The sequence below is a fragment of the Chiloscyllium punctatum genome, chromosome 45 (genome assembly GCF_047496795.1).
Source record: "Chiloscyllium punctatum isolate Juve2018m chromosome 45, sChiPun1.3, whole genome shotgun sequence".
Taxonomy (NCBI): Eukaryota; Metazoa; Chordata; class Chondrichthyes; order Orectolobiformes; family Hemiscylliidae; genus Chiloscyllium; species Chiloscyllium punctatum.
Genome location: NC_092783.1, coordinates 48,729,151 through 48,754,340, shown reverse-complemented (window position 1 = coordinate 48,754,340; position 25,190 = coordinate 48,729,151). Strand labels below are relative to the sequence as shown.

The following is a 25,190-nucleotide window of genomic DNA, read 5'->3' as shown; positions in this document are numbered from 1 at the left end:
TGGAGACTTGTTAAGGGAAAATGGAACTAGCCTGCAAAAGTTTTCTTTCTGGGAGGCATTTCAGAAGTCTGAGCTTCTTTATTTTACAATGTGGATGGTTTATATGCATTCCAAGTGAATGCTGAAGAGCCATAAAATGCAGAATGCCTCCGTTTCTGGACAATTCTTGATAAGTACATACCAACTGAAGTTATCTATGGACATAGTTTAATATTTTCTCACTGGGAGCAAAACAAAGGATTGTACTTTTCTTCAGCTGTTTTGACACTTTGATAATTGGCAGTAAGTTTTTTTTCTGGATTTTGTACTTTGGGTTCTGCCAGAATTCAGTTCTCTCCACATCTGGAGACAACCAATTTAAGAGTGCAAAGAACTTTGGAATAACATACAGTGACTGAAAATGATAAGGTTTTATAATTTGGTGTCAATGTTTCTAAAGGAATCTATTTTCTGGTTTCACTAAAAAAAGCATAAACATTAATAACACCGTCTTCTCCCAACTGCCACATGACCATCTCTCCAGAAGGAAGCCATGTTTTATCATTATTTCTTAAATGCACATTTGACACTAAACAGCATTAAAAATAGATTTTCTGTTATCTATGTATCTGTCTTCAGAAGAAATCCAATGACTAAAACAAGCTTCCCAGTATGTAAACATTGCTTTGAGCATATGACTACATGGTGTCCCCAGCCTTTTGCATCCTGCTCCTTTCCCACACACCTCACTGCATTATTGACTTCAAAATGACGATGGGGCACTAAACAATGGTGAGATCCCGATTTAAAGCTTGTTGCAACTGCAGCAATTGCAACCATCAGTGAGTGGTTACAAATCATCTTAAAGATTGATTGATTCCTTATTCTTTTTTTAAGGAAGAGACAAACATTTATGCCATTAGAAAGGCTTTGTCTTCTTTGGAAAAATAGGAATGGCTAAAATAATTGGTATGTTAGTGTATAATGGTTAAATCCAGTTGCATTAATTAACAGCAAAGAAATAATTATTTTCCAAGCTGCTACATATCCTTGTCATTGGTCTATTCCTGCAAAGTAACAGATTTTTAGAGTGGATCAGTTCTCTCTGAAAGTGAAAAGTGATCATGGTATAGTCAGCCGAAAGGGTCTCCTTGTTAGTGGTGTAGTGGTTGTGTCCCTATCTCTGGGATCGGAGAACCCTGCTTCATAATCCCACCAGCCCTGAAGATATGTTATGGTACATCTTAACAAGTGGATTGAGGATAATTGTAAAAAGCCTGTCAATTTTTCTGTGAGGCTGTTGTGCTGCCGACGTAAACCCTTTTCACTCCCAATAATTTAATCAGAAATTTTTCATTTCCATACTTTGTGCCAACTAGCCAAACAGAAATGCGAGGCAAATCTCCAGAACTGAATGTAACATCACGCACTGTCTACATCATGGAAATTGATTTGTTGTTTCACAAAAGTAATACCAGCTCATTTGAGTTGACAGTCCTCTTGCCTCTGAATCAGAAAGTTGTAGATTTAAGCCTTAATTGAGGATATAATTCTGACATTCCGAATCCATTTGAATGCCATGCTGTCTGATGTATTGGTATTTGGATGAGAATTTAAACTCAGGATATATCTTCCTGTTCCACTGGTTTTATTCAAAGGGAAGCACTATCTTCCCTCAATTAGACTTTCCAACTGTTGAAAACTATTGAATTAGTGAGTCTCCACCTGTCAGAATTTTTTTGTTATTTCTGAGATCTTGCTTTATGCAAAATAGCTGCCAGGGTTGCCTGAACGCTATATTTCAAAATGATGTTTATAATCAAAGAGCAGTGAAACAGTTTAGCACATAATGAATATTTCATGTAAATATGGGTCTTCTTTCATCTGAGACTCAGTTGAAGCTACTCTTATCTCAAAGTCCTTGTGAGTTCAAGACCCCTCAAAGACTTTCCAGGGAAATCTAAGCTGTTACCTTTGTGCTGCACTTTTGATGTTGGTTCATTCTCAGAATGGGAGCAGCACTGGCAAAGCCAGAACTTATTGCTCATCCTATCTGCTTTTGAGAAAGTGGTGGTGAGTTTTTTCTGCTTGGAATGCTGCCGTTCTTGTGATGTAAGTGCTCTCATGAAGGTATTAGAGTTGGAACAGCAGCATTTTGACTAGCAATGGTGAAGACACACTGACATAGTCTTAGGTGAGGTGACTAGTGGGGGAGCATTTCGGGTGGTGGTGTTACCACGTGCCTGCTGCCCTTTTTCTTCCAGCTTTGTAGATTTGGGTGATTCCTGTTGGAGGAGGAATGGATAAATGGAAATTCGTCAGCCTTGTAACTGCCAATGTAATCATGACATCAGAGATAAGAAACTGAGAGAGAATTAGTGTACACACTCTGTACTAGACTGTAGTCACATTGGTTAATTGTTAACATGTCCAACTTGCATCATCTAATTTTATTTCCTGAGGATTTAATGGACTGATGCAGCATTAAAAAAGAAAAACGGTGATATAAAATGGATGCTGTGATCAAATGATCACGGATTGAGGCAAGCCTAGTGAGGCAGTGTGAAATATATTAAACTTGTTCATATTGGAATTACCATTTCATCTGAAGGCAATTAAGTCAGCATCATGTAATTTGCACCCTGTTTAATTCATGTGACGTATTGGTAGATGAGAGCCTGACCTGCCAGTTTGGAAACATGATGAGCACACACGGGAATATACGAACAGAACTATATCAACAACTGCTTGGGACAGCAACGCAGAGACAAGGAAAAATGAATGCATAAACAAGAACGGAAAGACACTCTTTCCCTTTTCTCTCCGCCTTAGTCCCTGTTTCACATCAAAAATCAGTATGCAGTGAAAAAGCAACTTGAATTAGCAACAATTCGCTAAGAACTGAAGAATATCTGCAAACGTTGCCACTGTTGAAGAAACAAAACCACAGCTAAATAGTTGGAATTTAAGTCATTCTCTGAACTGAAGAATTCAAAGAACTACCTTGCTGTGTGTACTAGGCATTCTCCAACTTCTTTTTCAGCTTATGACCTGAGTTTGTGTTTGATCTCGTGTTAATTATTATTTTTCAGAAAAGTCAGTAATAAAATTAATCTTGTTTGCTCGAGAAACCCTTGTAATTTGCCTCCTTCAGTTTGTATCTAGTTCATTATATTTTAAGTGAAGTATGATAGTTATGTGCTAAACAGATGAAATGTATTTGTTGTAACAGACTGAGACAAGCTGATCATCCTTCCTCATCTGGGCATACAGTGTGAATAAAGGTTGGAGTTACTTTCCCATGTCTACATACAGTACAGCAGGTAAGCAAAACTAAACCGTCAATACTAACGGTTTGGGGCAAAATAAGCTTTAGATTAGAGACAGATTGGAGCATAGTGCAGATCTCCCGTCCATGGTCAACACCCTCCCAAACCTGCTGAATGGAGTACTGCACCTATCACTGCTGGCCAGTGTGGTTGTTAATGTATCCCATGGCACTGTTATGAAGAAATGTAGGAGAGTTATTCCCACTGTCCTGGTCAACACTTATCCTGCAATCACCATTTCAAATGCAGATTCTCTGATCATCATTCCATTACCATTTATGAGAGTTCGTTGTGTGGAAAATTGGCATCCCAAATTACAAGGCCTTCTTGGGTTTTAAAATACTTCTAATATGCGTTGTGATCATGATATAAGTGCAAGTCTTTTTTTTTGACAAACCTTTTTTGTTTCCTATTCAAAAACAAGACGATGCCTTATGCAACAGCTTTTGCATATCAAAACGGTTAATTATCTTATGATGGAATGATTGACAGCTTCATCAGTGCCCTACACATAGTGACAACTCTCTTGATAGTTGAACATTTTATGCATTTCTCCATATGCTCTTTGAAAACGTGCTGAACTCCAAGAATTTAATAATGGAAACTCTATTTTGAGGGACCTCAATGGTAAAATAAATTCCATGGAGTTATCTGTTACACAACATTTTTTTGGGATAAGTTTAACGACTATCCTTTTGTGAGCTTTATATTTTTATTTGAAATCTTTTAAAGACATATATTCCTTATTTTATGCTATTTGCACTGTCGGGTCATTGTTATAAATGAGTATATTGGGCAGGATGATAAAGTTGGAGGACAAGGTAATAGATACTTCTAAAACAAAGCCTTTAATAAGTAACAGATGAAACAAGCTGCACAAAAAGCAATCCAATCTGCCAAAAGAACATGATATCTGACATCAAACTGAATTATGAACTCAGAGACATGTACTGTGGTTATAATTATCCTATGACTTATTCAGACTGAGAGATCAATGGTACAGGATAACAAAGTGTTTGATTCAGGGGTCATCAGAGCAGTCTGCAGGTAAGATATCCTACACTAAAATCTTATTTTCTGAAATGCCATTGAGTTAACTGGGCTACAAAATGCATTCTTTGACTGCCAATTTTCATTCTGCCACGAATATGGATTTTAGTTGCAGAAAGCTGATTTTTTTTCTTGGGAGCCTTCTAGCCCTTTCACATGAGCTCACACACACCCTCTGGATGTCCCTTGATTTCAAATAGCTTTTTACTGCCAGTATCAGTTATCCTCGATTGTAAAGCTGGAACTCATCGAACAGCAATTATGGCCAACATGTGCTCAAGTTAATGTTCCCTCATCGTGATGGACGAAATCCAATGATAACAATGTTGTTCAAATGTACAGCACCCAGACATGAAAGCAGCAACGTATACAAAATGGAAGAATTTTCCTAAAATATCTGCGATGATAATTTAATAGTATAGGTCATTTAATAGTGTAGATCGTTTTAAGATTGCAGGGAGAGAAAAGTGAGTCCCTGTGCTGGTAAAAAATAAATGTTTACTACCTATTTCCACTACATACATAAGTTTGTAGGAAAGAGTATTCTTAGAATTTTACACGTTCAACCCCAGATTCAAATGAGTACCTACATCAATTGGCATTTCTGTTGACATATAGGGCACAGTGACTTGCTGGTTAACACTTCTGCCTCACAGCACCAGGGACTCGGGTTTGATTCCATCCCCAGGTGACTCTGGTTTCCTCCCACACTCTGAAGATGTGTAGGTTAGGTGGATTGGCTGTGGGAAACTGCCCATTGGTGATGCGCAGACTAGGTATATTAGCCATGGGAAAGACAGGATTACAGGGATAGGGTAAGGGGGTAGGCCTGGATGGGATGCAGTTTGGAAGGTCAGTGTGAACTTGATGGGCTGAATGGCCTGCTTCCACACTGTAGGGATTCTTTGATTTGATTGGTCTTGCTCATTATCCCTCAATTCCCACCCCAGGCCTTTTGTTATGCCTCTTATAAATCGTTTTTTTGAATATTAATATTTTTCTTAACAGATCTCTTCCCAGTTAGCCATTTTAAAAAAGATTGTGTTCAGTTTCCTGTGAAGTCTATTAGAAAAATAGCCATTTACGCAGCCAGTGTAAACAGATTGGAAAGACAAATTGGGGAGATGTTCCTGATTTTACCTCTGAAAAATGTTCAATTCCAAGGTTCAGAGCATGGGTCAAGGTGTGGAGATGCATGATACTGAGATGTTTACATTTATGTTGGCCACAGACATCCTGGCTATTTCCCAGGGCAAATGGAGCCTGTGTCTCAATTTTCCATTAGCTTTCTGCATCAATGAGCCCCTTTGGAGAACCACTCGAACAATGTGGCTATGAGGCAAAAAACAGCAACATCAGGAAAACCCAGCAACAGGGGGCTTTAGTCTTCTCGTTTTGGACATTTGCCTGATGACCTTTCAGCAAGTCTACAATATTGGATTTCGGGGATGAGGCCCTCCTTTGTCTTTGGTTTATCAAGCCTAAAACAATAATCTGAGGCTGTTTGACAGCCTGGTCAGGTCAGGTAGTCTATGGAAATTTACAACTCATGGCAAATACTTCTGGAGAGAGCGAGAAATGCAGAATATGACGATAACATAGATATTCAACACTAATGTATCAAATGAAGCAGGCATTGCTCTGAGCCATTTTCTGATTTATTTATGTGAATATCATTGTCAAGGCCAGCATTTATTAAACATCCATTGCCAATAAGAAAAGGCAGTGATACACCTTCTTAAACTGTTACCGTCTTGTAGATACGGTGCTGCCACAATGCAGAAATTAGACACTCCCATGATCCTGTCCCAGTGACAATGAATGACTTATATATTTCTAAATTTGAATGGTTCACAACTCAAGGTGGCAGCTCATCACCACTTTGTCAAGAGCAACTAGGGATGGCTAATAAAATGATGGCCAGCCAGCAATGTCCATGTCCCATGAGTGTATACATGATAATAGCATAGTGGCTATATTACTGGATTTATAATGTAGAATCTGGGATTAACGATCAACAGATAAGTGTTTAAGTTCACACATGGCAACTGGGGATTTTAAATTCAGTCATCTGGAATACAAAAAAAAGTGCCTGAAGTGTTGATCATAAAACTACTGAATTGCCATTAGAAATACAATTCTCCAATGTACTTTTGGGAAAGTGACCTGCCTAGTTAATCTGGCTATTGTGTCTCCAGGCACACAGCAACATGGTTACCTTATTCTTTCTAAACTGGTCCACATAGTCATTAGTTGGGTGGCACGGGGCTCAGTGGTTATCACTGTTGCCTCACAGTGCCAGGGACCTGGGTTTGATTCCAGTCTCAGGTAACATTCTCCCTGTATCTGCTTGGGTTTCCTCCCACAGTCCAAGGATGTGCAGGTCAGGCGAATTGGCTACTCTAAATTGCTCATAGTGTAAGGTGCATAATTCAGAGGAAAATAGGTTTGGGTGGGTTACTCTTTGGAGGGTCGGTGTGGCCTTGTTGGGCCAAAGGGTCTGTTTCTATATTGTAGGGAATCTAATCTAATCTAGTTGTATCCAATTGCATTAAAAATTATGAAAAATAAAATTGAATTATCCATGCATCTTCTACACAGGCAACAAAACATGTGAAAGGGCCAATAAATCTCATCACATTCTCCAACTGAGGACTCGTACTAGAGTTATGAGAGCTGTCCCACAGATTAGTGAAACAACAGTGCAAGATAGTTGACACTCGAACCAAAAGTGTCATCTCCGCCATCATCAATCTTGAATGTGTTCTGTCACACTAGTAGGTTCAAAGTTGATGGCATAGTGGTAGGCAGTTGGCAGGGAGTGGACATAGGAGTTCTCACTGTTGCCTGGATCTTGTGAAGTCTGGTCAACTATTGCCCCATCAATTTATTCTCAATTATCAGCAAAGTTGTTGTTGACTGTGCTATCATATATTATTTTTGTGGCAATAATCTGCCCCCTGATGCAGTTCACAGCATCTCCAAGCCTCATTAAAACCATGGTTGTACATGTTCAGAATTCCACAGTTAACGCGAGGGCGGTTGCCCCTGACATCAGCTGAGGTCAAGAACAAGTGCAGCATCAAAATGATGGGGCAAAATTGAAATCAATAGGATTCACAAGGAAAGCTTTCTCCTGTTTGGAATTATATCCCATCACAACACAATGTGGTGTAGCTGTTGGAGGCCATTCATCTCAACATAAGGACATCAATGTCAGAGCTCCTCAAGGTAATGTCCAAGGTCCATGCTTCCCTCCATCATCAGGTTGGAAACAGCGGTGTTCACTGAAGATTGTACATGTATCAACATTCGCAAACCTTACAATTTCTAGGTATTTTGACAAGACTACATTTTCATTTAATTTCAAATATAACCAAGACTTTTTGATAGTTGGCTTCAGCAGCAATTAATGCCCAGCCACAGCAATATTGGCCTAGTAGGCCTTGAGTCATAGTCATAGTCATAGAGATGTACAGCACAGAAACAGACCCTTCGGTCTAACTTGTCCATGCCAACCAGATATCCCAACCCAATCTAGTCCCACCTGCCAGCACCTGACCCAGATCCCTCCAAACCCTTCCTATTCATATACCCATCCAGATGCCTTTTTAAATTTTACAATTGTACCAGCCTCCACCACTTTCTCTGGCAGCTCATTCCATACACATACCACCCTCTGTATGAAAAGGTTGCCCCTTAGGTGTCTTTCATATCTTTGCCCTCTCACCCTAAACCTATGCCTGCTAGTTCTGGATTCCCCCACCCCAGGGAAAAGACTTTGTCTATTTATCCTATCCGTGCCCCTCATGATTTTATAATCCTCTATAAGGTCACCCCCCAGCCTCTGACACTCCAGGGAAAACAGCCCCAGCCTATTAAACCTCTCCCAACAGCTCCAATCCTCCAACCCTGGCAACATCCTTGTAAATCTTTTCTGAACCCTTTCAAGTTTCACAACATCTTTTCGACAGGAAGGAGATCAGAATTGCATGCAATATTCCACCAGTGGCCTAACCAATGTCCTGTACAGCCGCAACATGACCTCCCAACTCTCGTACTCAATGCTCTGACCAATAAAGGAAAACATAACAAACACCTGCTTCACTATCCTATCTACCTGCAACTCCATTTTCAAGAAGCTATGAACCTGCACTCCAAGATCTCTTTGTTCAGCAACACTCCCTAGGACCCTACCATTAAGTATATAAGTCCTACTAAGATTTGCTTTCCCAAAATGTAGCACCTCGCATTTATCTGAATTAAACTCCATCTGCCACTTCTCAGCCCATTGGCCCAACTGGTCCAGATCCTGTTGTAATCTGAGGTAACCTTCTTCACTGTCCACTATACCTCCAATTTTGGTGTCATCTGCAAACTTACTAACTATACCTCTTATGCTCACATCCAAATCATTTATATAAATGATGAAAAGTAGTGGACCTAGCACCGATCCTTGTGGCACTCCACTGGTCACAGGCCTCCAGTCTGAAAAACCACCTTCCACCACCACCCTCTGTCTTCTACCTTTGAGCCAGTTCTGTATCTAAATGGCAAGTTCTCCCTGTATTCCATGAGATCTAACCTTGCTCGATAGCTTCATTATCCATATTTGATATCTTCAATAGGACAAATCTTATTATTCCCTATTTTGGACAGTCCCCAGTAGTTGTTCTGCTGTCACTAATGATGAGCTTGAAGGCAGGTAGGACATTGAACTCAGCAGCATGGTGGCATACCCGAGCCCCATCACCTTCACATTTACACTAGAATCTAATTCTGGGCAGAAAGGTCCTTTGGAAACCTTCCCATGTGCTGCCAATTGAGACTCCCATGTAGCTAATTCAGATCAGATTTGGGCCTCAATCCTGCTGCAAGAATTATGGCATCTAAAAATGTGAACGGGTGATCACCTCAGGAGAAGAGCAGATGGTGACTGGGGAGGAACATATTTGAGCATCAATCAAAAAAAAAGTGCCTTACTGAAGGACTGGATATTGGGAAGGTGGAGGCTGAAGACAGTGACCTTCACATTGCCTCTAACCCCCATGCCACTTCTCTCCACCTTGCTCAACAATTCTTCCTCTCCATAAATCTCTTTACCTGTCCACAGTCTGGGCCAAATGTGATCCTGAGCCTTCAGATGTTGTCCTTCCTGCAGCAGCCATCAGGAGAAGGACGGCTGATGAACTCATCGCTGCCTTAGTGGCCTGTTATTCAGCAGCCATTCCCAAAGAGAGAATGGATTTCTACCGGCTCCACAGCCAGCAAGTAAGTTCCCAAAGCAACACCACCCCAATGCAACAATATCTTCAGCTCTGGGTTTTGCTTTAGTTTTCCATAAGAACAATCAAGCATAGAAAATCCATTATGTGGGTAGCAACAGAGACTCCCGATAGTGTGGAAGTAGGCCATTCAGTCCATTGAGTCCACAATGACCCTCCGAAGAGCATCCCACCCAATTCCTGTAACCTGCATTGCCCATGGCCAATGCACCTAACCTGCACATCTTTGGACTGTGAGAAGAAACCAAGCACCCAAAAGAAACCCACGCAGACATGGGGATAATTTACAAACTCCACAAAGACAGTTGCACTAAGGCTTGAATCGAATCCGGACCCCTAGCCCTGTGAGGCAACAGTGCTAACCATGGAGCCACCGTGTCGAGAGTTTTATGTACAGAGAACTCATCCTGGAGAGTTAACGACCCAGTTTAATACTGTTTGTGCAACTGAAGATGAGCAGTTGGTGTGTTCAATATCCTTACCTGTAATGAAGCTGGTGTTTTTCCAGACCTAGGACAAGCCAAACAGAGACACACACTAGAATTCCTAGAAGCATGGTGGTGCCCTTCCTCATCTGTATGTAAGGTGGGTTGGCCATGGGATATGATAGGGTCTGGGTAGGATGCTATTCAGATGGTTGGTGTGGGCTGAATGGCCTCCTTTTGCATTATAGGGGGGCACATGGTTCTAAGTTCAGCAGGTGTAGCAGCATCTGTAGGGATCGAAACAGAGTTAATGTTTCAAGTTCAGTGACCCTTCCTCAGAACATTAACCATGTTTCTCTCTCCACAGATGGTACCAGACCTGCTGAGTTTCTCCAGCAATTCATGTTATTGAACATATTTTGTATGTTCTTCATGAGTCAGGAGATGCATTGGTCCATCTTCAGGCTGCACATTGAAATCTCAGTACTTCGGTGCCCAGGCAGTCTCTCACGGTCCATCCAAATCACTCCTGCTCTGGCTTCAGATCAATTACTGAGTATTTCTGATGGCCTCTGGCCTCCTGAAAGCCCCTTTCTGCTGGCTGGTCAGCCTTCACTTCCCACCAGCTTCAGGGAGACCAACAAACAATAAGCTGCACATGAGATATAACCTCTCGGGTCTTGCACTGTCCAACTCAGCTGTGTTGTTGCCCTTCTCAGTTCCCTTCACATGTATCTTAGTCAATGTTTCAAATCAGGCTTTTAGTTCAGTGTAATGAAGCAGAATATATTCCAAAGCTTTCCTTTCCCTTGGTTGCAATTTCGTACAATAGAAATGAAATGCATCTGTGGTCTGACAGCAAAGGTCATACGCATTACATCTGGATGAACTCATGCAAGTTAAAATTTGCCACTTGGGAATTCAGAGAGTTTCTGCATGGATGATAAATATACACTGACACACATAGACAATAGGATTAATTTGATATCAAATGCATTAACAAAGGAATACTGAGAGAATTTTATTGGGTGGGGCATTCAGTGGTTACTAAGCTACAGAGATTTCAGTTGCTACTCTGACAGCTGCAAACCTGAAGAGAAATCTATGTTTTCACTTTGAATTAACTGACCACTTCCTGAGACTGAAGCCAGGGAACATTCAAAGCTCTCCAGCAACTGCCCGAACAGGTCAACATTGAAGGAGTTCTGTTTTAAATCTCACAACACTTGGAAGTGTTTATAGACTCATGGTTCTCCACAGAACTCTTTCCACTGTTCAGATTCATTCCTGCAGAGTCCCAATTGCTGAGCAAATCATCACAAGCCCAGTGCGATGCAGAGCTACACAGGCCTGGATTAGCTGTGAGTTGAATCCTGTGATTGTCAGTGAGTGAACCCATACCAACTCCAACATAAACATTGGTGATATCGATAAAGGATTCAGTAATACTAGAACACCTCTTAGCCAACAGGACTGCAGACGTAAAATGAGATTTAAATCTCCACAGGTTCTTTGCATGAGGGGTCCCGTTGGGAGGATTAATGTGCGGAGCTCTCTCATCAGAATTCCAACTGAAATTGTAGAAATAATCCACAGCCAGTTCATTTTTGGGAAGAAAATGATTGACTGGCCTTTTACCCTATTTGCAATGGCAGTGTTCCGCAGCCTGCTGAGCACAGGAACCCACACCATAGGACGTCCTAAACTCAGATACAGAAACAAGCTAAAAGCCAAACTCAGAGCTCTGATATAAAAAGAAAAACGGAAAGTGCTGAAAAAGCTCTAGCAGAATCTTTGGAGTGATAAGCAGTGAACGGTTTGAGTCCAAAATGACAATTCCTCATTACCTAAAAAGTAAAGAATCATGTTTGCCTTAAAACATGAACTCTGTTCCTCTCTCTGCAGTTGCTGCAAGACCTGCTGAGTTTCTCCAGCTTCCTGTTTTTATTTCAGAGCTTGTCAGCTGGATCCCACTCCATAGGGGAGAAAACAGTCTTGGAAAGATAAAAAATGGAGAAGTCGATCATAGGAAAATCCCAACAACTGAGGAGAACAGGATCAGATCCCCAACAGAATAGGTGACCATTTTGAATACCACTGCCTTCACCCACCTGACTTCATCTGCAACATTTGTAATTGGATTTACAAAGCAAGGGCTGGATTTTATGCCTCTCCACTACCTACCCCCCCCCCCCCCCCCCCCCTCCTGGCCAGGAATGTTTTTGCCAGTGAGGGGAAAGGATGGACACATGTAATATGTTGGATGGGTGGCCAAGTGTCCCCCTGACTCTGCCCCCATACGTATGCAATGAAGAAAATACCCACCAGTCAGACCAACCCTGCATCTATTGAAACTTTAAGTGGTTAATTATCTCCACTCACTGGGTAGGGGAAGGCATGGGGAAGTGGATAAACTGTTTTTCCAGTAAGATTTGTGACTGGTGTGAAAAAAAGAGGCTACACATTTTTTTGCAAGGGCAGGTGGGTGGGTGGTATGTGCAACAAAGCTCCCTTTTGTATAAAGTTGTTTAATTTTTGACCCAGCAGGGATTCAAGCAGCATTTCCAACCCTACTGCTGCAAAACCAAACCCCAAGATTTAATTTTGCACCACAAATGAGACAACAGACAATGAGCGTTTAGTTTGCTTGTTCATTATTCACCCATCGAAGCAATGGGAAAATCCATCAAGGCTGGTCTGTAAACAAGATGGCTGCCACATTTGCCAACAAGACAAGAAATAAGAAGAATCAATTGCCTGTAAAATGTGTTGAAACATTTTCATAACATTAAATAAATAGAATTTCTTTATTTTTCTTCCTCACTTTTCTTTCTTAGAGGATGAGTGAAAAGTTGCTGCCTCCATTTCTAAACCTGATCAATGATAAAAATCACCATTAGGGAGAGAAGGAGAGACTAAAAATGTAAAATGTACAGGACTAAAGGAAGGTGGAAAATAAATACTTCCAGTGACAGAGATACACAACTTAAAATATCTAATTTTCTCTGCTCTCATTTCTAGTGAAACTTATAGACAGATAAAGATTTTGCTAACATAGTAAACACAGGAAAAACATCAGAAATCTTTTACAAATATTTTATTGTCTGTTAAGACACAATTTCCTGTGTTGCATCTTTTCAGAAGTATATAGTTCTTTTTAAAGTCTTGTAAATATTGAACAGGTTGTTCTCATTTGAAGGCATTTAATGTTAACCACAAAATGTTTCTAACATGCCTTAATTGACACTATTCAAGATTATGACATGTTGGACTATGTTTTGGTGTCAACAGAATTTTTCTAGAGAAGGGATCTCATTGTGAGTAAGTTTTAATTTGTGCAATATAATCTGTGGAGAGTTCAGCATCAGCTTTGAGACGTTGCTTTCGTTAATATACACACACGGTGACATAAGGCAGAAGCCTGTGAAGAGCCGAGTATTCAGTGAAATGAAAGAACAAAAGTACAGATCACCTACTTGTGGTTGGGTGGTGTCGAGCTATAATTGCTTGGTGCTGACAAATGGATAATTTTTTTTTGACATTTTGCTTGATAGACTTCATGCATTTAGGGAACACATGCACACAAACTTTCTTTTAAGCTGAATGAATGCAGAAGAGCTCATGAGAGTAGAGGATGCGTACAGTCTGTGAAACGGATACATTTCATGGATGATTGATTGTTCTTTGATGTGTACCTCCTTGTGCAATTTTTCTACTCATTTCGTGCTACAAGAGTCTTTAGAAATAGCAATTTGTAGTTTGATTCTGTCTTCACAATATAAACGTTAACTGAACAATCCTTATGGATTAGCTTCCCATGAACTTGAGACTTGGGGTTCTGTCCTGCTCTGCTGTAAGACTGTTGTTTTACGACTGTATTGTCTCTGCTTTGAGTTTGTTACTTCTTCATCTCCATCTTACCGAAGAGAACTATTAACTAACTCACAGGAATTCCAAGGTACTCTTTTGTTTACACTCCATTATACATAATTCAGAGCTTTGTTATACAGCTGTCTCTTGCAGATTAGTCCATTCTCCCTCCTTACAGTCTCAATAACATGTGACTGCCGATGCTTGTGTTGCATCATTTTATCTGAAGATGATGGCCTACTGGTATTATTGCTGCAGCATTAGTCCAGAAACTCAGCTAATGTTCTGGGGACCCATGTTTGAATCCTGACATAGCGGATGGTAGAATTTGAACTTAATAAATATCTGGAATTAAGAATCTAATGATGTCCATGAAACCAATTGCTCATTGTAGGAAAAATCCATTTGGTTCACCAACGTCCTTCAGAAAAAGAAATCTGTTATCTTCACCTGGTCTGGCCTGCATGTGACTCCACACCCACAGCCTTATGGTTGACTCTCGAGTGCGCTCTAAATGTCTTAACATGTCACTAAGTTATGTCAATCACTACAAAGTCTCAAAAAAGAAATGAAAGCAAATGGACAACATGGAATCAACATAGGCGCTAGAAATGACAATGCAAAAACAGCCCAGTCGACTGGGCAAAGGTCTTCTTGATTACATTTGAGGAGAGTGCAAGGATTGGGAGAGCTATCTCTTGGATTGTCAAGCAACAGCCTGACATAGTCATATTCATAAAATCAGACAATGTTCCAGATGCCACCAATCACCATCCCTGGATATGACCTGTCCCATCAGCAGGACAGACCTAGCAGAGGTGGTGGCACAATGGTATACAGTTGGGATGGAGTTGCCCTGAGAATCCTCACCATTGATTTTGGACTTCATGAAGTCTCATGACATCAGGTTACACATGGGCAAGGAAACCTCCTGCTCATTTACCACGTACCATCCTCCCTCAGCTGGTGAATCAATACTCCTCCATGTTGAACAACAATTGGAGGTAGCATTGAGGATGCAAAAGGGCACAAAATGTACCTTGGTAAGGGATTTCAATGTCCACCAACAAGAATGGCTTAGCATCAGCATAACCTACTGAGCTGGTCTGGTCATAAAGGACATAGCTGCTGGATTGGGTCTGCGGCAGGTGGTGAGGGAGCCAATAAGAGGGAAAGACATACTTGAACTGATCTTCACTAATCTGCCAGCTGCAGATGCATCTGTCCATGAGAGTATTGGTGAATATTACCACCACACAATCCTTGTTGAGATAAAGTCCCACCTCCATTGTGTTGTGTGGCACTATCACTGTGCTACATGGGACAGACTTTGAACAGATCTATCAATTAAAGACTGGGCATCCATAGGCTCTGTGGGCCATCAACAGCAGCAGGTGAATTCCAACATAAGCTGTAACTTCATGGGCTGGCATATCCACTATTCAACCTCTACCATTAAGCCAATGGAGACCATAGGAGGGTATATATGAGGTTGAAATATTCACAACAATCTTTAGCAAGAATTGCTGAGTGGATGATTCATCATGGCTTCCTCCAGTAGTCCCCAGCATCACAGATACCAATCATCAGCCAATTCAATTCACTCCATGTGATATCAAAAATCAGTCGGAGGCACTGGATACTGCAAAGGTTATGGATTTTGACAACATTTTGGCAATAATACTGAAGGCCTGTGTTCTAGAACTTGCCACTCCCCGAGGCAAGCAGTTCCAGTATGGTTACAACACTGGTATTTACCCGATAGTGTGAAAAATTTCCAAAGCCGGATTCAAAAAGCAGAACAAATCTATCCCAGCCAATTACTGCCTCATCAATCTATGCACGATCATCAATAAAGTGAAGAAAGATGTCACCAATAGTGCTATGAAGCAGCATCTGCTGCTCAGTCACACCCAGCTTGGGTTCCACAAGGGCCACTCAGCTCCTGATCTCATTATAGCCTTGGTTCAAACATGGACAAAACAGCTGAATTCCAGAGGTGAGGTGAGAATGATAGTCCTCCATTTCAAGGCTATAGTTGACTGAGTGTGGCATCAAGGAGCCCTAGCAAAACTGGAATCAACTGGTGTCGGGGAAAACTCTGTGTGATGATTGGAGTCATACCTGGAATATAGGAAGATTGTTGTGATTGTTGCAGGTCAGTCATCTCAGCTCCAGGACATCTCTGCAGGAGTTCCTCAGGGTAATATCCTAGCTCCAATCATCTTCAGCTGCTTCATCATTGACTATTCTTCCATCATAAGGTCAGAGGTGGGGATGTTTACCAATGACTGCACAATGTTCAGCACCATAGAGTCATAGAGATGTACAGCACAGAAACAGACTCTTCGATCCAACTCATCCATACCGATCAGATATCCTAACCCAATCTAGTTCCATTTGCCAGCAATTGGCTCATATCCCTCCAAACCCTTCCTATCATATACTCATCCAGATGACTTTGAAATGTTGTAATTGTACCAGCCTCCACTACTTCCTCTGGCAGCTCATTCCATACATGTACCACCCTCTGCATGAAAAAGTTGCCCCTCAGGTTTCTTTAAATCTTTCCCCTCTCACCCTAAACCTATGCCCTCTAGTTCTGGACTCCCCCACCCCAAGGAAAATACTTTGTCTATTTATCCTATGATTTTATAAACCTCTCATGATTTTATAAACCTCTATAAGGTCACCCTCAGCCTTTGATGCTCCAGGGAAAACAGCCCAGCCTATTTAGCATCTGCCTATAGCACAAATCCTCTAATCTTGGCAACGTCCTTCTCAATCTTTTCTGAGCCCTTTCAAGTTTCACAACATCCTTCCAGTAGGAAGGAGACCAGAATTGCACACAATATCCCAAAAGTGGCCTAACCAATGTCCTGTACAGCTGCAACATGACCTCCCAATTCCAAGCTCAATACTCTGACCAATAAAGGAAAGCATACCAAACACCTATCTACCTGTGACTCCACCTTCAAGGAGCTATGAACCTGCACTCTAAGGTATCTTTGTTCAGCAACACTCCCTAGCACCTTACCATTAAGTGTATAAGTCCTGCTAAAATTTTCTTTCCCAAAATGCAGCACCTCACATTTATCTAAATTAAACTCCGCTCCTGCCCCACCTCAGCCCATTGGCCCATCTGATCAAGATCCTGTTGTAATTTGAGGTAACCTTCTTAACTGTCCAGCACACCTCCAATTTTGTTGTCATCTGCAAACTTACTAACTGTACCTCTTATACTCACATCCCAATCATTCATATAGATTACGAAAAGTAGAGGGCCCAGCACCGATCCTTGTGGCACTCCACTGGTCACAGGCCTCCAATCTGAAAAACAACCCTCCACCACCAACCTCTGCTCTCTACCTTCAAGCCAGTTCTGTATCCAAATGGCTAGTTCTCCCTGTATTCCATGAGATCTAATTTTGCTAACTAGTCTCCCATGGGGAACCTTGGTGAATACCTTACTAAAGTCCATATAGATCACATCTACCGCTCTGCCCTCATCAATCCTCTTTGTTACTTCTTCAAAAAACTCAATCAAGTTTGTGAGACATGATTTCCCATGCACAAAGCCATGTTGACTATCCCTAATCAGTCTTTGCCTTTCCAAATACGTGTAAACCCTATCCCTCAGGATTCCCTCCAATAAATTGCTCACCATGGACATCAGACTCACCGTTCTTTAGTCCCCTGGCCTAACCTTACTACCTTTCTTAAACAGTGGCACCATGTTAGCCAACCTCCAGTCTTCTGGCACCTCACCTATGACTATTGATGATACAAATATCTCAACAAAAGGCCCAGCAATGACTTCCCTAGCTTCCCACAGAGTTCTACGGTACACTTGATCAGGTCCTGGGGATTTATTTTTTATGTGTTTCAAGAAATCCAGCACTTCCTCCTCTGTGGTCACCATCTATTTCCCCACATGTGATATCTTCCATGTTCTTCTCCACAGTATACACTGATGTAAAATACTACTTATGACTCCTCAGATACTAAAATACATGATCAAATGCAAGACTTGGCTTGATCAGGCAGGTAGCAAGTGACATTTAAGCCACACAAATACCAGGCAATGACCATCTCCAATCAGAGACAATCAAACTACCGGCCCTTGAAATTCAATGGCATTGTCATCACTGAATCACCTAATATCAATACTTTTGGAGACACCATTGACCGGAAGCTCATGTGGGCTTGCCACATAAATGCAGTAGCTACAAGAGCAGATCAGAGATTCGGAACATTGCAACAGATAACTCACCTCCTGATTCTCCAATTCCTGTCCACTATCTTCAAGGCACCTGTCAGGAGGGTAATGGAATACTCCTCATTTCCCTGGATGAATGCATCTCCAATAATACTCCAAATACAGCAAGATTTGGACAGTATCCAGGCTTTTTCTGATAAGTGCCAAATAATGTTTGCACCACACAAATGCCAGGAACTGAGCTTATCCAACAAGAGACCATCTTACCATCACTCCTTGGCATTCAATAGCAGTATCATTACTAATCTCCCACTGCTAACCTCAACATCCTGGGAGTTACCTTCGACCAGAAAAAGAAATAGACCGGCCATATCAATACATTGGTTACCAGAGCAGGTCAGAGGCTAGAAACTCTACAGTAAGTAAAGTCCCGACTCCTCAAAGCTTGTCTATCAACTAAAAGGTGCAAGTCAGGAGTGTGATGGAATACTCGTCTCTTGCCTGGATGAGTGCAGCACCAGCAACACCACCCAGAACAAAGCAGCCATTCACTCCCTCCACAATCAATGCTCAGCAGTAGCAGTGTGTACCATCTCAAAGATGCACTGCAGAATAGCACCATCACTTCTTTGGTAGCACTTTCCAAACCTCAACCATTTTGATTTAGAGGAACAAGGGCAACTCTTACATGGGAACATCACCATTACAAGTTACCCTCCAAGTCACCATTCTGACTTGGAAATATATCATTGTTCCTTCACTGTCACTGGGTCAAAATCTGAGAAGCCTTTCCTTAAGGGCTTTGTGGATTGCCCTGCAGAACATAAACCGCAATGATTCAAGAAGGCTGCTCACAACCACCTCCATAAGGACAACCAGCAGTAAACACTGGCCAGTTAGTGACATCCATGACTCACAAATGAGTAAAAGCAAGTGATCATGTCATCAACATGCATTTTCATTATGCTATACTTAATATTATACATGAAAGCAATATATTCCATGAAATAAATATCCTTCAAAATTACAAAAATATTTTAAATTTAAAAGAGAAGCATTATCACTCATTGTGAGGTAAAGTCACTGTAGTCCCAAAGAACCACTCATACAATAGAGAGAGATAACCAATGATGCTTTAACCTGAGGGTCATCATACCTCAGCCAATGGAGTGGGAGAGAAGGAGAATCCTTCATGGTAACCTTAACTGATACAGGAACTGAACTTGTACTATTTGTGTCACTATGCTTTAGAAATAAGCCAACCAGCCAACTGAGCTCAACCAAATCCATCATTCACTGCAGCCCTCTGAACACACAACAGTGTAAGTACCTTCATTTGTATATGAAATTAGATGAACCTTCACCAACATGGAGACTGGGTCATACCGAATTACAAATATATTACATTCCCTTCTCTTTACTCAATAATTTTTTACACAGAAGAGAATATTTAAAGTATAAATATTATGTAAAGAAAAGGCATTCTGGGAATCTGAAAGAAAGCAGAAAATGTTAGAAATGAACAGCTGGTTTGTTGGCGGCAAGGAACGTTTAGGGTGGGATTCTTTGTTGAAATAGTTTAACTCTGCATTACACAATATCCTAATTAGACAATTAGAATCCTCCCACAAAAAAGAATATATTTAGAAGGATGGATTTATTACATTAACGGGCTGACATTCCATATTTGTTGTAGCATAAAACAGATGTGATATGAAAGGGTTCTGTGCCACAAATAGAATATCTGTCCAAGTTGAATGCTACAATCAGCAGTTTCTATCTCTCCAAACTACATAAATGAACATTCATGTTGTGTTCAGGAAAAAGCAACATTTCTGCATGTTGAGCACATTAATATTGAACTGGTGAGGCATCCCAGAACTGCAAAGTAAAATTAACTTGCACCCGTTATTAGTCAATGTAATGAAGGCAGAGAAAGGAGTGAATCAGTTGGAGGATTTTCCTCCCTCCACCCCTACCCTCCTGCAGAAAAGGCATGGGTTTATGATAAACTAATATCTGAGGGTGACAATGTTGACACATCAAGAGGTTATTTTGTCCTGGTTTTTGTTTTGGAAGAGAGGTTGTAAGGCAAAGATGATGAACTGTCTCTGGGAAAGTCAACAATTTGTGGGGTCTTGGGGCTTTTTGTTAAAGTTGGAACAATGGAAGCAGCCTAGATGGGTGTGGCCAGCTCTCACAGACCAGGATTTCTAGGTTTTTGTTTGGTTTTTAGGCTTAGACTTAAGCTGAAGCCTTTGGGGTCTCAAAGGAGTTGGAAGCTTCACTGAATGTCTCCTGGCAGTGACTGTCTCTGAATTTTCTCTTGATGTTTTTTCCTCCTGGATTGGGCAATTACATATGAGAAGCTGTGTCTGAATTTGCCTTTTTGTAAACGGCTGTGTAGGATGTTAATTAGTATTACGTACTGTATCCACTCCTCTGTTAAGTTTTCCAATAGTTATGTTTTTCTAAATTCCTCTTTATTTTGTTCCTCTTTTTAATATAGTGTTTAAATAAATGGTGTTTTGCTTACCGTCGAGTAGTTTGACCTGTCACATCACATCTGGAACACAACACTTCACATCTACCTTTAAACTAAGAGAAAGTTAGAGTTTAAGTTATCTTCTCAAAATATTTTGAGGGGGTCTGGTCTGGTCCAAAACAGAGGATCATTCTATACTGTTATAGCCACTGAATCTGTCAGAGCATATACACATCACTATTTCTACATTACTGGAGCACAAAATCAGCTGCAGACTTCAAACTCTTCTTTAGAAGGTGTTGGCTTGAAACTTGGAACATAGTGTACATTTGTTCATTAGTGGTGTAGCAGCTCTATAGAAAATGAAGGTCTACACATGTGAAATGGGCTTTGGGTGTGGTTTAAATTACAATAAATCTGGGGTAATAGTTCCATTTATCAAGAACTCCTTCTGTGCCAGCACCAATACAGGGCTGAGTGGATATAATTACCCCATCCTGTGATAACTTTCAGGAAGAATTATCAGCTGAACCATACATTGCAATTGAGAAGAACGTGGCTGTATCAATGGAGGAAGATAGAAGATCTGGGTAGGCTGACAGCCTTGATGTCATACATTTGTTATATGGACAAGAGATTGCCTTTTGCCCGAAACGTCGATTTTTGAACCTCCTTGGATGCTGCCTGAACTGCTGTGCTCTTCCAGCACCACTAATCTAGAATTCCATCTGGGCCTACATACAGAGCTGATGCAGTACCAAAGTGCATTTGGGAGATTCTCTGAGGCTCTCCAGAACAGCCTGTTGAAATTTTTAAAACATATGTAATATATGGCCTTTTCTGGAACTTATGAAAAATTCACAATTGCCCTGAAGAAGGCAATAGTAAGTCAAGATCCTGACCTACTGCAGAGGTGATGTTCCTCTCACGTGACTGTTCAGTAAGGAGTCCCAAGGTTCGAGTCTTGAAATGTGGATCAGTGCAGAGTCACATAACAAAGTGACATTTCAAAGTCATCGGTGAGCATGTCTGAGGATCAGTAAAGGTAACAGAGAACAATATCCTCTCCCAAAAACAACATGACTGTAAGCACTAACAGGAGTCTCTCAGTTCTGAATCGGAAAGAGGAGGCAATTATTGGGCTTTCAAAACGCATTTGAGAATATGCCAAATAATTGGCTTGTGGGCAACGGAACAGCCCACGGAATTTGATGGATTGTGTATGATATAGAATTGGCTCAGTGACAGTAAACACCATGGTCACTAATGGCGGTTTGGACAGTCAGGAAAAGGTGTGGCCTAGGGGCCAGTAATACAACCACTGCACTATTTAGTCTACATTAGTGACCTGGATTTGGATCCACTGGACGAAGATCTGAAATTGATGGAGACTGCTGGAAATTGGTGGGAGGGCGTGGAAAACGGCACAGGAGTCTGTGTGTCAGACTTACAGAAGGAAACTATAAACAAATAAATGAGTGGTGGGAGGTTAAGAAAAGCCGTGGGAAGCTGATTGGTATGCTTAACTGATCTCTTGCGTGTAATTTAAATCCAATTCAATCCTGATTTAATCCTGTTTCCATGGTTTTGTAAAATTTCCATTTCTCTTGTGTTTTCCAGTCTTTCACCAGTGGATGCTAGCTGGACTCACTGTGAGAGCAGCTTAGATTACCAGGAGTCACAGGGCATCGAATCGATGTTGGAGACATTCTATCTGTGTAAAACCTCACTGGGCTGGCACTCTGAGTTGGGGCAGAATGCCAAGCTGAAAATTCAAAAAGGAAGAGGTCCAACAATTTAAAGGAGCAGCACACAACTGAGGAGCAGACGGGTGATTTTTAAAGTGGCATCACCGATCTGAGTTCCTCAGTGAAGATTGAGCATTAAGCTCCATAGCAACTGAGGCCACACAGCAGCAGCATTGTGAGGTAACACAAGAGCAGAAAGCCAAGGAACATGCCTTTCCTAAACCTTGGGATGGTGCAGAGTGACAAATCAATTCTTTGTTTTTTTTTATTCTCTTTCTGGGATGTGGGCATCACTGTTGGCCAGCATTTATAACCCGACCCTCACTGCCTTTGAACTGAGTGGCTTGCTAGATCATTACAGCTGGTAGTTGAGAGTGACCCACATTGCTGTGGGTAGGGTATCTCACTGAGATTGGCAGATATCCTTCCTTGAAGGGCATCAGTGAACCAGAGGGGCTCGTCCAACAATAGTTTCCTGGTCATCATTCGATTCTTAAATCCAGATTTTCTTTTTTTAAAATTCAAATTCAAATTCCACCATCTGCTATGGCAGGATTTGAACCCAGGTCCCCAGATCATTAGCTGAAGTTTCTGGATTCATAGCCTAGTGATAATGTCAGTTGGCCATCACCTCCCTTCTCTGCAATATGTTCTTCAAAGGCCACCTGGATGGTTTCCAAACTCAGAGCAACTGCTCTTTAACTAACGCCCAGTCCTTGCATGGCTATCAGATGAGCAGGTTTCCCCTTACCAGAGTCACCTCCTGCAAAATGATGTAGTGACAGCTTAAATCACCCACACACATTGGCCAACCATCACATAAATCAGGTCCAACCAATCGCCATGGTCTTGTATTAGATCCCTGATTGTTTTTAGGACCACTGGTGGGTGCTGCGATGGTAAGAATGCATCTTACCCATATTTTCAAATATTATGCATGAACCAAACCTCAGAAATTCTATAAATTATGAAGAAAATGGGAGCAGATTTCAGAATGATAAAATGGATACACACTTGACAGACGAAGTTTAAAGTATGGAAGTGTGACATGGTTAATTTTGAAAAATGAGTGACAACAAGTACAAAATAGCACAATTTATAATAAGGCTTAGAAACAGAAGAAATGTGGAGAATATATACATCCATCTTCAAATTGAGAAATTGAGAAGGCTTCTACAAAACCTATGAAAAACTTGGCTTAATTAACAGAGGCAAAGCATCTGTGATGTGGAATGGGTCACAATCGAGACCTGGAGTTCCGATTTAAGGAAGTCATGCTGAACTGTCTAAATAAAACTTTGACTAAGTTCCAGCTGGAGTATTGTGCTCAGTTCTGACCACGACACTTTAGGAAGATTGTCAAGGGCTTGCAGAAGGGGCAGAAATTGAATTATTAGAATTCCACCAGATTTTGGGAACTTCAGTAATGTGTAGAGACTGGGGAAGCTGAGGCTGTTCCTTTTACAGCAGAGAAGAATGGAGAGAGATTTCCGAGTGTGTTTAAAATCAAGAAAAGCTGTTTCCCATGACAGAAAGCACAGTAACAGTTGACACAAGTTAACAATATAGGCAACATGAGGCAAAGGAAATTGTACATTGAGATGGTATGGTGTGGATTGCATTGCCTCAGAATGCTCTCTAACAACCCTGTCCAGGTCCCTCATAACTTTATCGACCTCAGTCAGATCCCTATCTGCCTTCTCTGCTCAAAGAAAACAAATCGAGCTTATTCAGATTCTTCTCATTACTAAACTGCTCCATCCTCGTGAATCTCCTCTTCACTTCCTCCACTGCAATCACATCCTTTCGATTGTGTGGTGACCCAAACTATACACAGTACTCCTGTTATGGCCTAACAAAATGCCAACATAACCTCCCTACCCACATAATCAATGCCATGACTGATGAAGGCCCACATGTTTTCTTAACCACCCTATTAATCGGTCCTGCCACCTTCAGGGAACTGTGGTCAAGACAAGGCCCTTCAATTGTTCTGAGCTTCCTGGTATCCTGCCATTCACTGAGCACAGCCTTGACTTGTTCCTTCTTTCAGAGTTCATCACCTCACACTTATCAGTTTTAAATTCCATTTGGCACTGTTCTTCCCAGCTGACCAACCCATCTACATTCTCCTATAACTTAAGACCTTCCTCACTGTCAACCACCCAGCCAATTTTTGTGTCATCTGCAAACTAACTTATCATCCTGCCCCACATTTCCTTCTATATTGTTAACATATTGTTAGCACTGATCACTGTGATATGTCACTGGAGACTGGCCTCCAGTCACACAAACAGCTCTCTACCACCACTCTCTGTCTCCTAATGCTAAACAAATTTTTAAACCAACTTGCCAAGTTACCCTGGATCCCGTGTGTTTTTATCTTATTTATCAGTCTCCTATGTGGGACCTTATCAAAGGCTTTTCTGAAATCCATATAAATTACATCAACTGCACTGCCATTATTTACATAGCTGGTCACCACCTCAAAAAATTCAATTCAATTTGTTTGGTATGACCACCCTCTAACAAAGCCATGCTTCCTACTCCTGATCAAACCTTACCACTCTAACTGGAGATTAATTCTCTCCTTCAGAATTTTCTCCGATCGCTTCCCATCCACCAACGTGTATAATTCCATGGTTTATATCAACCATGCAGTCAGTTGGACTCAGATGGGAAGAATGAAGTGGAATACATACTGCAAGCACTGCTGACCTGCCTCTGATTTGCCAATCAGCAGTGTTGTGTAAATTGAAGATTCAGCAGTAATCGACATTTTGAAGACTTTGGAGCAAAG

The 25,190-nt window shown here is 41.2% G+C and overlaps 1 long non-coding RNA gene across 1 annotated transcript; it reads left to right on the top strand.

Annotated features, from left to right (window-relative positions):
- The first annotated feature begins 201 nt into the window (after positions 1-201).
- LOC140467105 (uncharacterized) lies at positions 202-22,442 on the top strand. Its single transcript, XR_011955344.1, has 3 exons — positions 202-282; positions 3,212-3,302; positions 22,263-22,442. It is a non-coding gene; the product is annotated as an uncharacterized lncRNA (long non-coding RNA).
- The last annotated feature ends 2,748 nt before the right edge of the window (positions 22,443-25,190 follow it).